General features: G+C 36.3%; 1 protein-coding gene across 2 annotated transcripts in view; it reads right to left on the bottom strand.

Annotated features, from left to right (window-relative positions):
• Positions 1-15,117, bottom strand: part of LOC133663380 (collagen alpha-3(VI) chain-like) — a 124,656-nt gene extending 109,539 nt beyond the window's left edge. For both annotated transcript variants that reach the window (XM_062067805.1, XM_062067806.1), the window contains exon 1: positions 14,918-15,117. The gene's annotated coding sequence lies outside the window, so the exon portion shown is untranslated. The remainder of the gene's footprint in view (positions 1-14,917) is intronic.
• Positions 15,118-15,546: the final 429 nt, after the last annotated feature.

The following is a 15,546-nucleotide window of genomic DNA, read 5'->3' as shown; positions in this document are numbered from 1 at the left end:
ATCTCAGCAGATCAGGCCCTACTGTAAGTACATGAATAGTTCATGTGCAAAAACAGATATCTCTATTTTTCTTGTTTTAAGTAAATAAATATTTTTTGTGAAGATTTTCATGAAAAAGCCATCCTGCTGGTATTGGTTGAAACTGAATTGTTTTCTAACAACCAAAATGATAGTCTCAATTTGAAAAATACACATTTCTTACAAAAAGAGAAGTTTGATAATTTTGTACAAATGTAAACGTTTCTTCGCAAAAACAGATTAATCCTATATGATGCCAGCCTGGCCTTAAAATGAGAGAAAACAGACCATTTTTTTCAGAGGAATGCTTATTCCATCATTGTAATGAATTAAGTTAATCCGAACAAACACATTTTTTGGGGAAAGGGTTTACATTGACCGCTGCATCATGACATCATTACATTGACAGCTGCATCACAAGACAACAACAGCAGAGTAGACACACAATTCAGTTCGTCATTCGAGAGAGTAGTGGCTACTACGTATTCTGTACATTATGTACATAGGCAATAGACAGCATTTTTCCCACATATATATATATTTTAGGGCTATCAACGTTAACGTATGTGATTAATAAAACAAAATTATCGCGTTATCATAAATTAATGAAGATTAATCACAGTGTTTGTTTGCTCGGGCAGTTATCCAGTCACACGCCATAATGATGTTATTTAGAGCAGTGTGCTCTGCACCCAATTTCACTTCAAAACAAACTCCGACAGAACTTAAGCTAAAACTGAGGCAATTGGGTAAATAGCAACACACGTTCTTATCATCAGCCCGCACCAAGTTTAAAAATACCATCTTCAAGTAAAACATGAACGTGATGGCGCCGCTAGCATGAATGTTACATCAACAGCAAACGGATCACAGGCTGAGTTTACCTTAGCTTAATACAGATAAGTTAAACATTGCCTTTTTACTAAATGGACAGCCACCGCTTTTAGGTCACCTAACATTTGTGAAGATCTATTGCTGCAAAATGTCTTTCATGTTGCCAACTACCATCGCAGTTTGTACAAAAATGAGATCAGCGCTGTCATCTGAAAAGGTCTCCGGTTAAACTTAGGAAAAGTACATGCAGATGTAAATCGCGCATGTAAAGTTTTTTATGGGTGTGTTTCCTACATTATCTATTAATATACATCTGCACCTTGTTGTTATATTATTGCAAATACTTTCAAAATGTGCATTTAATTCTTACTGTACTTACTGTCACCAGGTTTTGAGCAAATCAATGACTTGCAGTCAAGTAAAACATTTACAAAACGTTGCTGTATGACATATATATACATGTATATGTTAGTGTTTTTTTTTAGTGAGCAATATGTTGTATTTATTAATATTTGTTTGTTTTCATAACGCTTTACTTCTGTTACTGTATGTAAAAAGCTGCACTACAACAACGTAATTTCTGCATTGTGGGATAAACAAAAGTCTATCCTACCCTATCCTTTATACACTCACACACGCACACACACACACACACACACACACACACACACACACACACACACACACACACACACACACACACACACACACACACACACACACACACACACACACACACACACACACACACAAATAGATAGCTTGGCCCCCAGTCAAATTATTTTGACCCTATGTGGCCCCCGAGTCATAAAGTTTGGGGTAAGCTATCTGGTGGTACTCACAACTCAAATTCGCGAAATGGTGTTTATCGTTTTTGCACATGAACTCTTCATATACAGTAAATACACCTGTCACACAAACACTTCCTTCATTTAAACCTTTACACGACCTTGGGCCAAAGAACTGACCTCAGGGATACGATAATAGACCTGCACAAGACTGTAATTGGCTGTTAAATAAAGCTACCATAAAAATGATGAACTGTGCATACCGTATCTTTGTACTCAATCAGCAGTGGATAAAATACTTACAGTATTTTACGTGTGTGTGTGTGTAATGTTTGTGCACATTCTAAAGAAACCGGTGGCACTATTATCATTTAAAATGAGCAACAGAAGCATTTTAGAGCATAGTCGTTAAAACGTTTTTGTTGTAAATACACATGCTACCAGTACAAGCACAATAGTACCTCGGCTTACTAGTTCTGCATCTAACAAAGTTTGTAAGGTATGAGGCGTCCCTGTACAATTTATTTTGCTTTGGGTTGCCAGCGAAAAATTAGGTTAGGATCTACTTTTAGATCCACATTCCTAGTTGGCATAGCCGCCCAACATCCAGTATTTCACTCACTAGCATTAGCCAATATCTTGCATTAGCTAATAGCTAGAAAGACACAATTTAGTTTTTCCAAGCATGGGAAGGAAGAAAGTGAGTGTGAGAAGAAGTGGATGATATTTATTGAATTAAAAAAATAAATAATCACAACCATGATTGAGGTGAGCGTGAAGCTAGTTAGCTTGGTTAAGCGTACGAGTATAGCACTTTAAAATCGGCACCATAGTGAAACAAAACAAGTGGATAAAGGATATAACAACGCCAGCCAAATCAGTATATAAATGGCGGACATTTATCCATGACAATATGAATAGCTGCTGATGGTGTGTTTGACGGAGCATTAGCTGTAAGGAGATACCATAGAAGTCCTCTCTCCAAGATAAATGCAGTACATTATTCAACCAATTCAACTCGTAAGTCAAGACTCCACTGTATAAGAAAATGCTCAGTGTGTACGACTTGTTTGTCAAATGTACTGTATATTCTGTTTCTTTTCTTTTTTTAGTGGTTCATGGACAATGTGCACCAAATATTGTTCACAAGGAGTTGATTGGTGCACAAGATTTAGCGGCAAGTCCTTAAGACACACCTATTTGACACGACCTGACATATAACAATATCCATACATGGGACAAAAAATAATAATAATACAACTACTAAGGTCAAAACAATAAAATGACCGCCTGTACAACAACATACAGTATACTCACATCAGAAACAGAAACCTAATGTTAATTTTTACAATAAAACACATCATAAACACACACACCCTCACATAGTTATAACCTTATCTCACAACTATCTGTTTAAAGGGATACACTTATAAAATGCAAATGCTGCAAAATATGATTCATGAAATGCTTGTGTAAAGAGGCCTGTAATTATAAAGTGCCTAAGCTTGAATGTGTAAAATACAAAATACCAGCATTAAAATTCTTTAAAATTATTTCAGACCATGCACTCCACAATAAACAGCTACACATTTGTTGATGATAAAGTGCATGTACAAAACCTATAAATTATAAAGTGACTAATTTAGTTTTAATCATTTATACTACAAATCTGTAGCAGGTATAGAAGACTTGTCCATACTACAATACACAGTTAAAAATGCTACACTCTCCAACTGGTAATTTACTACCTACGTATGACGTTACACTGTAAATCATATACAAATAATATGAATGCTATGAATGCATAATGGCTGTTACTATAAGTTGTAAGCTATAGGCCTACTGTATTTAAGGAGCACAATACAGTATTTGCCAAATAAATACATAATTATCAAATAAGAAAAAATTGATCATATCAAAATAAATATTGTACTCGTAAATACACATTTACGTAATAAATATAAATAATACATTAATAAATACACATTAAAACAGCGAACACCAATCTTGTGTAAGGTCGCCTACACAAAAGTTATCTTGAGTGCAGTAAACATCAGGATACTTTCCAGCGACAGGAAGAAAAATAGCTTTCACTTATCTTTCTTAAGTCAACTTGTTGGAATACAACAAGATGAACGACTAACTTGTGTTGAATAATACTCATGCAAATCGGTATATTATTTGGTTTTTAAATGTCATGTATTTAAGCATTACTTCCCGTATATATTGGCGCCTGGTACAAACAACCAATCATACGCCTTTTTCTTCTTTTTCCTTTGCATTGATTGATGCGCGATAGTACTCCTTCAAGCCATTGGCTGCCCCAACAAAACAGGAACGTAACAGGCAGAGATAACTCTCAAAGGAACTATGTCGACGAAAAAAATATTATTTTCTCTTGAAAATATACTTAAGTTGAGGTAAGTCGCCCCTAACAAAAAAGTAAAGTATAAACATAAAATACGACTTGAGTACGGTAATAAAATATTTTTACAGTCAGCACACATTTTTAGTAATCATACAGGAAAAAAAACATCAATATGCACTCTTAGAAGAATTACATATTTACAGAACATAACATACTACCACCGACGTGATGTGTCACCACACACACAATATTAATTTTATTATTGTACAAATGATGTGAAGATAAACTTATTCAGAGCCTATTGCACTCCTCTGTATACTGCCCCCCTGTGGGTAAAGTATAAAAAGCAGAAAAGCATACATAAGCTGCAGGTTGCTTATAATGATTGTATGAGGCTGCTCCTGGAATTCCAAGAAGCTACAGTGCAAGCCAGATGTTTGTTAGTGTTGGGGTGCCCACTTTCTCAGCGTTGCTACGCAACCTTATGTATAAGTTTATGTGTAGGGCATCTGAGCCTGAAAATGACATAATCACTGTGATAACGAACCCCGGCCGCAGTTCTGTTAGGTACTCATCTGGTCTGTGGAACCATTGGCACACATGTTTGTATGTCAGAAACTGACATTCGGGCTTTATGTTTTATTGTTTTGTTTTTTAATGTTTTATTGTTTTGTTTTTACGTTTGTAATGTTTTGTATTGTGTTTTATATGTTTAATGGATCTTAAGGTCTGCAATAAAGATTGATGATAATGATGAATACTACAAGTAAAGTACTCGAATAATCTCAAATAGGTGAATTAAATACATCAAAGAAGTGCTCTGTAATATAACATTTTTATTTATAATTCTGAACATATTTAGTTATTCATCATTAGTTATTTTTTAGTTTGTTGTCATTGTGCATGATCTCCAATCGTCCTCTAGGTGGTGGTAGACAAGCACTACAGCCACTAATTCCTTAGCCTTGCTTGTAGTAAAACAAGATATTGTACATGCAATGGTAGGTTGAGGTAATATATATTGTAGTAGAAATTCTTACATTTACAAATTTCTTTAATAAGAAAATTGAACTCATTAGAAAGGAGATCAGAGACAACGCATCCCAGCTACAACTGGGTTCTATTAACACAGATACTATATTCGACGGATAATGCCCTCCAAAATAGTCTCTCTCTCTCTTTTTGATGAAATAACAATAGAGGAATTGCTACGGCGTGTAAATGAGATAAAACAAACAACATGTTTACTTGACCCACTTCCTGGGAAACTTATCAAGGAGCTTTTTGTAATATTAGGTCCATCAGTGCTAAATATTATAAACTTATCTTTCCTCTGGCACTGTTCCCCTAGCATTCAAAAAAGCGGTTATTCATCCTCTGCTCAAAAGACCTAACCTCGATCCTGACCTCATGGTAAACTACCGGCTGGTGTCCCACCTTCCCTTTATCTCGAAAATCCTCGAAAAAATTGTTGCACAGCAGCTAAATGAACACTTAGTGTCTAACAATCTCTGTGAACCTTTTCAATCTGGTTTCAGGGCAAATCACTCTACGGAGACAGCCCTCGCAAAAATGCTGGATGGATGCTGATGCGTCATCCATGTTGCTGCTTCTTAATCTTAGCGCTGCTTTCGATACCGTCGATCATAATATTTTATTAGAGCGTATCAAAACACGTATTGGTATGTCAGACTTAGCCTTGTCTTGGTTTAACTCCTATCTTACTGACAGGATGCAGTGCGTCTCCCATAACAATGTGACCTCGGACTATGTCAAGGTAACATGTGGAGTTCCCCAGGGTTCGGTTCTTGGCCCTGCACTCTTTAGTATTTACATGCTGCCGCTAGGTGACATCATACGCACATTCGGTGTTAGCTTTCACTGTTATGCTGATGACACCCAACTCTACATGCCCCTAAAGCTGACCAACACGCCGGATTGTAGTCAGCTGGAGGCGTGTCTTAATGAAATTAAACAATGGATATCAGCTAACTTTTTGCAACTCAACGGTAAGAAAACGGAAATGCTGATTATCGGTCTTGCTAGACACCGACATCTATTTAATAATACCACCTTAACATTTGACAAACAAACAATAACACAAGGCGACTCAGTAAAGAATCTGGGTATTATCTTCGACCCAACTCTCTCATTTGAGTCACACATTAAAGATTAAAGATTAAAGTACCAATGATTGTCACACACACACTAGATGTGGTAAAATTTGTCCTCTGCATTTGTCCCATCCCCTTGGGGAGCCAAGAGTGTTACTAAACCGGCCTTCTTTCATCTCCGTAATATCGCTAAAATGAATTCCATTTTGTCCACTAGCGACGCTGAGATAATTATTCATGCGTTTGTTACGTCTTGTCTCGATTACTGTAACGTATTATTTTCGGGTCTCCCTATGTCTAGCATTAAAAGATTACAGTTGGTACAAAATGCGACTGCTAGACTTTTGACAAGAACAAGAAAGTTTGATCATATTACGCCTATACTGGCTCACTTGCACTGGCTTCCTGTGCACTTAAGATGTGACTTTAAGGTTTTACTACTTACGTATAAAATACTACACGGTCTAGCTCCATCCTATCTTGCTGATTGTATTGTACCATATGTCCCGGCAAGAAATCTGCGTTCAAAGAACTCCGGCTTATTAGTGATTCCAAGAGCCCAAAAAAAGTCTGCGGGCTATAGAGCGTTTTCTATTTGGGCTCCAGTACTCTGGAATGCTGTCCCGGTAACAGTTAGAGATGCTACCTCAGTAGAAGCATTTAAGTCCCATCTTAAAACTCATTTGTATACTCTAGCCTTTAAAATAGACCCCCCTTTTAGACCAGTTGATCCGCCGTTTGTTTTCTGCTCTGCCGAGGGGGGGCACAGGTGGCCACGGATGAAGCGCTGGGGTGGACCGCTCGTCTGTGCATTGGTTGGGGAAGTCTCTGCGCTGCTGACCTGTCTCCGGTCGGGATGGTCTCCTGCTGGCCCCATTATGGACTGGACTTTCACAATATTATGCTAGATCCACTCGACGTCTATCGCACCGGTCGCCCGGGGGGGCGGGGGGTCCCCACATCTGCGGTCCCCTCCAAGGTTTCTCATTGTCCCATTGGGTAGAGTTTTTCCTTGCCCTGATGTGGAATCTGAGCCGAGGATGTCGTTGTGGCTTGTGCAGCCCTTTGAGACACTCGTGATTTAGGGCTGTATAAGTAAACATTAATTGATTGATTGAAATGGTTTATTGATATATTGTAGTAGTAATGGTATAATAATATATTGTAGTGTAAATAGTATAGTGATATATTTTAGTACTAATGGTATAGCAATGTGTTGTCGGAGTAATGGTATAGTGATATATTGTAGTAGTAATGGTATAATGATATATTGCAGTAGTAATGGTAGGTTAACCAGGAGAGAACCCACAAAAGCTCGCAGAGGAGTTATATAGATTAAAATGTAGTATTAATAAAACTAAACATTCATTTTGTTGGAAAAAAATTGTTAAGTTATGACTGACAAGAAAGTATTCATGTGTATTGTTTGTCTTAGAAGCAATATCATTTCAAGCTCCTTTTACTTCTTTAAAGGGGAACTGCATTTTTTTAGGAATTTCGTCCATCGTTCACAATCATTATGAGAGACAAGAACACACGTCTTTTTTTTTTTTTTAACGATTTTAAAGTGATTAAAAAAACGCTTGAAAGATGCGGGTAATGGTAGGAGTGTCCGCCCTGAGATCAGTAGGTCGTGAGTTCAAACCCCGGCTGAGTCATACCAAAGACTATAAAAATGGGACCCATTACCTCCCTGCTTGGCACTCAGCATCAAGGGTTGGAATTGGGGAATAAATCACCAAATGATTCCCGGGCACGGCCACCGCTGCTGCTCACTGCTCCCCTGTGGGGATGGGTCAAATGCAGAGGATAATTTCACCGCACCTAGTGTGTGTGACAATCATTGGCACTTTAACTCTTTTACTTTAACTAATGGGAGTCACCGTTGTAGCCTTCAAAGCCCTCTAAAACAACTTCAAAACCCTCCAGCAATATTTTATATACAAACTGCAAGTATATATATAATGTAGTAACAGACACGTTCCTAACAATATGTCCAATATTTAATGTGTTTTGATCATTTTAATAATATTCCGGGACTGATTTTTTCCGCATATTGATGTCTGTCTCCATAGCAGCGCACGTCTGACTTCTGGCAACATGTATGTTCCGTAATCAAACACTAGTGTGTTTTCTAGTCATGGCAGACTTAGTAACAGACAACGAAGATGACTATTTTTGGATAAATGAGAATTTACAACCTTATACGTTTGAAGCTAAATATACTGGTGCTTATAGAAGCGAGCATGAAGGAAGAGTGAGACGTTGGAGCAGACGGAAGCCGGTAAAGGGGAATGAAAGCGATTTTGACGCTATAAATATGGAACTTGAAGCCAAAGTAGTTCGACATAAATGGATTGCTTACCCAAAATCAACAGGAAACATCCCCGGTCAGCTGGACCAGACAAACAACTGTCCATCGAGTGAGTCACTTTAATAGCGATCATGATACATGCAGCACACAATGCGTGTAAGTACAGTTACAGTACATGCGCTGTCTGGCTAGCTCAGCAGTGTACAAACAAAAAATGTAATGTGGGCTAATACTTTACAGATACTCTACTATGATTGTTCATGTTTTTTCAGTCAGTACAAATATTGCAGTTTTGTTTATTAATGTGTCACTATGACAGAAAAAGAGTTCCTTAATGTTCACCTCTTACAATAACAATGTCACTACATTTTGGTTATTGTACAGGTTACGGAACATACATGAAGTATTGTTGACGGTTTTTTAATGCATTTTTAAAGTGATTTAGGGGTAGAATTAATTGCTCCCATTAGCTTCTTTATTAGCTACTGAGAACAAGCCGATTTGTATATGTTAGAAAGTGAAAAAAACAAAAAACCTTTTGTCTTCTTGTCTCTCATAATGATTGTGAATGGTAGGCAACATTCCAAAAAAATGCAGTTCCCCTTTAAGTAGGGCTTGGCGAAATGCCCCCCAAAAAATTATCACAACGATTTTTTTCATATCATAAGATCATGATTAATATCACAATTTTATGGTTTTTCATTAAAGGCAAATTGTCGTGTGCAGCATTATACAGAGTACTGTTGCATCCCTACTGTTTACTGCTGCTGTATCTTGTAGCAGACATTTCCGCCATGTTTGATCAAGGTAATAATATATGCCAACAGATGAAAACTTTTATTTTGTTCATATCTATGATTGTGTAAGTGTTGTGTTACTAGAGTTGCAATGGTTCAGGTAACTCACGCTACGGTTTTAGCGCCACGGTTTCGCTTCTTTTTCTGTACAATTTGTCGGGCTAAAAAGAACATTTGTTTTTCCTCACAAGGTTATTTTGTTATTTCTCTTGTCATCACAAACTTCATTCTGTAATAAACCAAGTATCATTGTGTACTGAATACTATAAGACTTTTTTTTCAAGTTACATTTACTAAACATCACTTTCCCATGGTAAATTAATATTTGTATTCTTTAATTATTTGTATACATCAGTACTTCTCACGAGTAGTTTGGCAATCGACGCGCGGTGACCCAAATTGTAGAGTTTTTATAAAACTCAGATAATGTAGCTAATATTTAATGAATTTGAGGTACTGTAAATTAATGTGTACCAACACAATACACATGTTTAATGATTATTTCAGGGACAAAATGTTTTTATCCATAAACCAAAAAATTATTTGAACAAAAAGTGTCTGCAGAGTTTTATAGTGCATGTTACATCAGAGGGGGCGGGGTTAAGGAGGGAGCAGTATATTTATAGCTAGAATTAACTGAAATTCAAGTATTTCTTATATATATATATATATATATATATATATATATATATATATATATATATATATATATATATATATATATATATATATATATATATGTATATATATATATATATATATATATATATATATATATATATATATATATATATATATATATATATATATATATATCAGTGACGTGCAGTCAGTGGAGGCAGGTGAGGCGGGGCCTCACGTGTCATCATGGAAAGAAAAAAAATGTAAAAAGAAAAAAAAAAAATTAAAATGTTATATGTATCCAGTGATTATACTATAAAGTTAGTTTCCATTTAACTTCACCAGTTTTAGATTATTTTTATTCAAAATCGCTGAATTTTCACATTTGCCGTTCAAAAAAACGTCACTGCGTTGTGCCTCAACATGGATTGCGGACTTGGCTAACTGCTGGCCTGCTGTGCAGTGAGACCGTATTGCTATATGAACTATATTATACATTTCCATAGTTTAGTTAGCTGAGGTATATAATGTGCAATGTATTTTGTCAACGACTGTATGTGTGTAAGTATTTCTTGTGCTGAGCAATCATAAAACTGCTGCGAAGACGCACTGGCTGAGGCTCGCAGTAATCCCGCCTCCTGGTGGTAGAGAATGCACCCCCGCCGTAGAATGCACCCCCTGACGGGAGTGTTATATCAACTAAAGCCCACACTTAAACTTTCCATGTGCAAAATTGAATCTATTTAAAAAAAGTTATTTAATAAGAAGCCAAAAAGTGCAAAAAAAAAAATGTTCGTGTTGGAGGAGTTGTGAATGACTGCAGGGCCACAACATTAGGTACACCTGCAGACTGCAGCACGGATTTCATATTTCATTCATTCACAACTCCTCCAACACGAACATTATTGTTTTTGCACTTTTTGGCTTCTTATTAAATACATTTTTTAAATAGATTCAATCTTGCACGTGGAAAGTTTAAGTGTGGGCTTTAGTTGATATAACACTCCCGTCAGGGGGTGCATTCTACGGCGGGGGTGCATTAATCCAGCACAACAGCGGCGCATGGACTTCATTTATAAGTAAAGGTAAGACCATAATAAAGTTTTTTTTATTAAATGTGCTTTTTTGTGTGCTACAGTTTGTATGTGTAAAGTTAAGTTAAAGTACCAATGATTGTCACACACACACCAGGTGTAATGAAATGTGTCCTCTGCATTCGACCCATCCCCTTGATCACCCCCTGGGAGGTGAGGGGAGCAGTGGGCAGCAGCGGCGCCACGCCCGGGAATAATTTTTGGTGATTTAACCCCCAATTCCAACCCTTGATGCTGAGTGCCAAGCAGGGAAGAATGCTGGTATGAGCTTTTAAACATAACCCGTTAACTGCTGCCAATCAAATGGTGAATAAGATACTCTTTAGGTTCATATGTTTGTAAATCTGACTGTGATGAAGTCAGTGCCTCACCAGCCATGAACCTCACCGCACGTCACTGATATATATATATATATATATATATATATATATATATATATATATATATATATATATATATATATATATATATATATATATATATATATATATATATATATATATATATATATATATATATATATATATAATAAATACTTGACTTTCAGTGAATTCTAGCTATATATATATATATATATATATATATATATATATATATATATATATATATATATATATATGTATTTTATAATATATATATATATACATATAAATAAAATAAATACTTGAATTTCAGTGTTCATTTATTAACACATATACACACATAACATTCCTCTCTACTCATTGTTGTATTTGAAAGTGCAATGCTTTGCAGCCAGTAGCACAGCCTTTGAAGGAGTGTAGGTATGGCCTGTGTAATTTTCTGGGTTGGAGTCAATAACCAGGCGAGGTGATGAAGTTACGTCTCTTTACTTCATACTTCAGAACCGACTCCCACACTTGCCGTCAGGGTGCGCAATACAACGTAAACCGTTGGCCAACCAAAAAGTAACCACAGAACACTATCTACAGAACACTATACGGTATAGTGTTCTGTGGTTACTTTTTGGTTGGCCAAGCGGACGTGACGACAGGCTGTCCTCACTCAGGTCCGCACGGACCTGGAGGGGGCGTGCCTTAAGTCCGGCTGGAAATCGGGAGAAATTCGGGAGAATGGTTGTTCCGGGAGATTTTCGGGAGAGGCACTGAAATTCTGGAGTCTCCCGGAAAATTTGGGAGGGTTGGCAAGTTTGCCTTGATCGACTCTGCCACGTTAGTATCTTCCACTGCCACGATACTGTCATCCACTGCCACGATACTGTCATCCACTGCCACAATACTGTCATCCACTGCCACAATACTGTCATCCACTGCCATAAAAGTATCATCCAATGCCACGATAGTATCATCCACTGACGCAATACTGTCATCCACTACCACAACAATGTCATCCACTGCCATCATATTATTATCCACCGAAGTAATACTATCCTCCACTGCCACTATACTATCATCCACAGCCACTGTACTATCATCCACTGCCACCATACTGTCATACACAGACACCATATTGTTGGCATCCCCTGCCATGATACCAGAGTTCAATGCCATGATGTTGCACGTGATATCACGTCCAGTTGCAGACTGGGCATTGGCTCAAACACTTGGAGCTTGATTTACTAAGATCCAAATACCACACGCTAAACAGCATGTGCAATTTTCAAAATTGCGTGTATTATTAGTGGGTGTGTTGCGTGTGATCTACTAACACTGTGTGTGCAATTCAAAAGTGGTGCATATCGCCTTATTTAATGAGGATTTGACGTGTACTTTACGGCACAAGACACTCATCATTTATTGCCCATTTATTTTATCATGATCCTAATTAATTAAAAACAGTATTATACTGCCTTTGAAAAATACCACTACTTTTTTCTCACCCAAATGCTGCCGTGCAGCGGTGACGTACAAAGCTGAGGCGCATGTTGAGTGTATCAACACCCACACAGAGCGCATACAAGCAGAAACTCCGGAGAGGAAGAATGTCAAAAAACTTAAATTCTACTGGTTAGTTAAGAGGGTGCTTGAAGCGCAATATGAAGGTATTTGGGCTTCTGAATTGATTGAATTTTGTAACAAATTCAAACAATTTGTGTTTTATCTTTAACAGTGTGTGTTTTACCTGCTACATGTCTTATCTGTGTACTTTTAGTACTTATAGTATTGTTTTTAGTATTTACTAATTATTGTATTTGTCTTAAAGCACAGACTAAGACATGCAACCATAAATCATGAAGCATTTAATACAATGTCAATAAAGCTTTCTATTCTATTCTAACATGCTGTAATCCCAGATTATGGCAGGCTGTATGTAATATTTAAATTGTTTGTAAGAAAAGCCCAATGTGTTTAATGCCTTTTAATTTTTCTTTTATCTTCTAAAATTGTTCTTTGAGTGCAATTAAAAACGTATGTTTAATGTATCGTAAGAATGTTAAAACGAACCAAATCATTTTTTTTGTGGTCCTCTTTATTTTGAAAAGTATCAAAAAGTATCGAAATAAATTACATTTTGGAACAATTACCCCACGACCCCAAAAGGGACAAGCGGTAGAAAATAGATGGATGGATGGTACCACTACCGTACCAAAATATTGGCATCGAGACAACCCTACTCAGAAGTGTAAGAAAGGACATCACAGTTAATATTAAACGTATTAAGTTAAAATTTTGAAATATATATTTTATCATTAAACAAATTAACATTTATCATCACATAAATGTAAAAGGTACCCATTCATAGACAGGATAGCAGCATCCACTGCCATGATTCAAGGGGCTTTCGAATGAATGTATATGTGGATATGAACTAGGAACACAGAGCTACAATATCTGAGGGAGGCAGCAACAAGATGAGCTTCATAATCATTCACAAAGTGTTTGTCAGCATGACAGCAATATAATTTGTTTTTATTATTATTATTATTTTCTCTCTCTCTCTCTCTCTCTCTCTCTCTCTCTCTCTCTCTCTCTCTCTCTCTCTCTCTCTCTCTCTCTCTCATCTATCTCTCTATCTTTATAAATATATATATACATATGCATATAGATACATGTATGTATATAATATATACACACACATATATATATATATATATATATATATATATATATATATATATATATATATATATATATATGTATGTATATATATATATATATATATATATATATATATATATATATATATACATACATATATATATATATATATATATATATATATATATATATATATATATATATATATATATATATATATATATATATATATATATATATATCTGTATATATGTGTGTGTGTGTTGTAGAAAACCTTAAAGCTGTAAGAAAATACATGTACTTGAAGTATTAGCTAAAACTCTTGAGTTTTAGTTGCAGTAAAGTAGAAGATTGATGTGTCACACCTGGTTCTCATGTCGTCGTCCCCCCCCCCCCCCCCATACACACACACACACACACACACACACACACCACCCCACTTCCCTCCTAGCCTCCCACCCATCTGGCTTGTTGTGTGGAAAAAAAAAAAAAAAGATTCTTCACACTTTTCCATCTTGCTCTGCTTTGAGAGAGGGTGTGGTTTTCTGCCATGTAAGCATCTTACATATTTGGTAATACTGCAAACAACTTCTTTTGGAGCATAGATGAAGTTTTAGATTACTTGACTTTACAATGTTATTAATTTTAGAGTTGCATAAAGATCAAAAGCAATGTAGTACTTCATGAAGATAAGAAGTCGTGTAATATTTCATTAAGATAAGAAGTAATGTAGTATTTCATGGAGATAAGGTATGTAATATTTAATGAAAAAAGTCATGTAGTATTTTATGTTAAACTTTAGGTTTGCCGCCTGAGTGCAAGACTGTGATTAAAGTGTGTATTTCAAAAGAATCTGAAAGCATGCGTTCTTTCAACATTCCTGAAGATGCAGTTAAAACACTTTTATACATTTTGCAACAGGACAACGTTGTAAAGGCGTATGCAAACTTACCCTGAGCCGATGCAGCGACACTCCACACTCTTGCAATCTGGAGAAGTAAGTATCAGAAGGAAAAGACAGCAAAATGACTTTTGCTCATTATTCTCCTGACCTCCACTTGCAGGTAGACGAGCAAGACAGTGATAGCAGAAGGCTGAGAAAGAGACAACCTCCCAATATCGACCCAGAGGATCTGTGGCGCTGCACTCAGGGATGGGATGGAACAAATTTCCAAACTCTTGAAATTCTTCCTCCTCCTACTTTGTGTCCAGGAAAACCGGAGGGGGAGAGAAGGGACTGACTCACTAAATGAAAAGCAGACAACTTGCATGACGTTTTGCTTTTTGCTCTGAGCTGTAAAGAAAATGAAGAAATCCGTTGTATGAAAATCTGTTACCATACTTTTTCCTACGTTTGTACATTTGTAGTATCCTCTACTTCAAATGTACTCATTAAGTACGTGTGAATTAGCAAAGGGCTAAGAGTGGTATGTCATCAATACATTTGACAAGTAGTACAAGTAAAGAAAAGTAGCTTTAAGCAAAGAAACATATTTCACACATTTTAACAACTTACTCTAGCTGTTCTTTTATTGACCTGTATCATCTTCCACAAAAACATGATATTCTACAAATACATCA

The sequence above is a fragment of the Entelurus aequoreus genome, linkage group LG13, assembly GCF_033978785.1.
Source record: "Entelurus aequoreus isolate RoL-2023_Sb linkage group LG13, RoL_Eaeq_v1.1, whole genome shotgun sequence".
NCBI classification, from domain to species: Eukaryota; Metazoa; Chordata; class Actinopteri; order Syngnathiformes; family Syngnathidae; genus Entelurus; species Entelurus aequoreus.
This window is presented reverse-complemented; position numbering and strand designations above follow the sequence as displayed.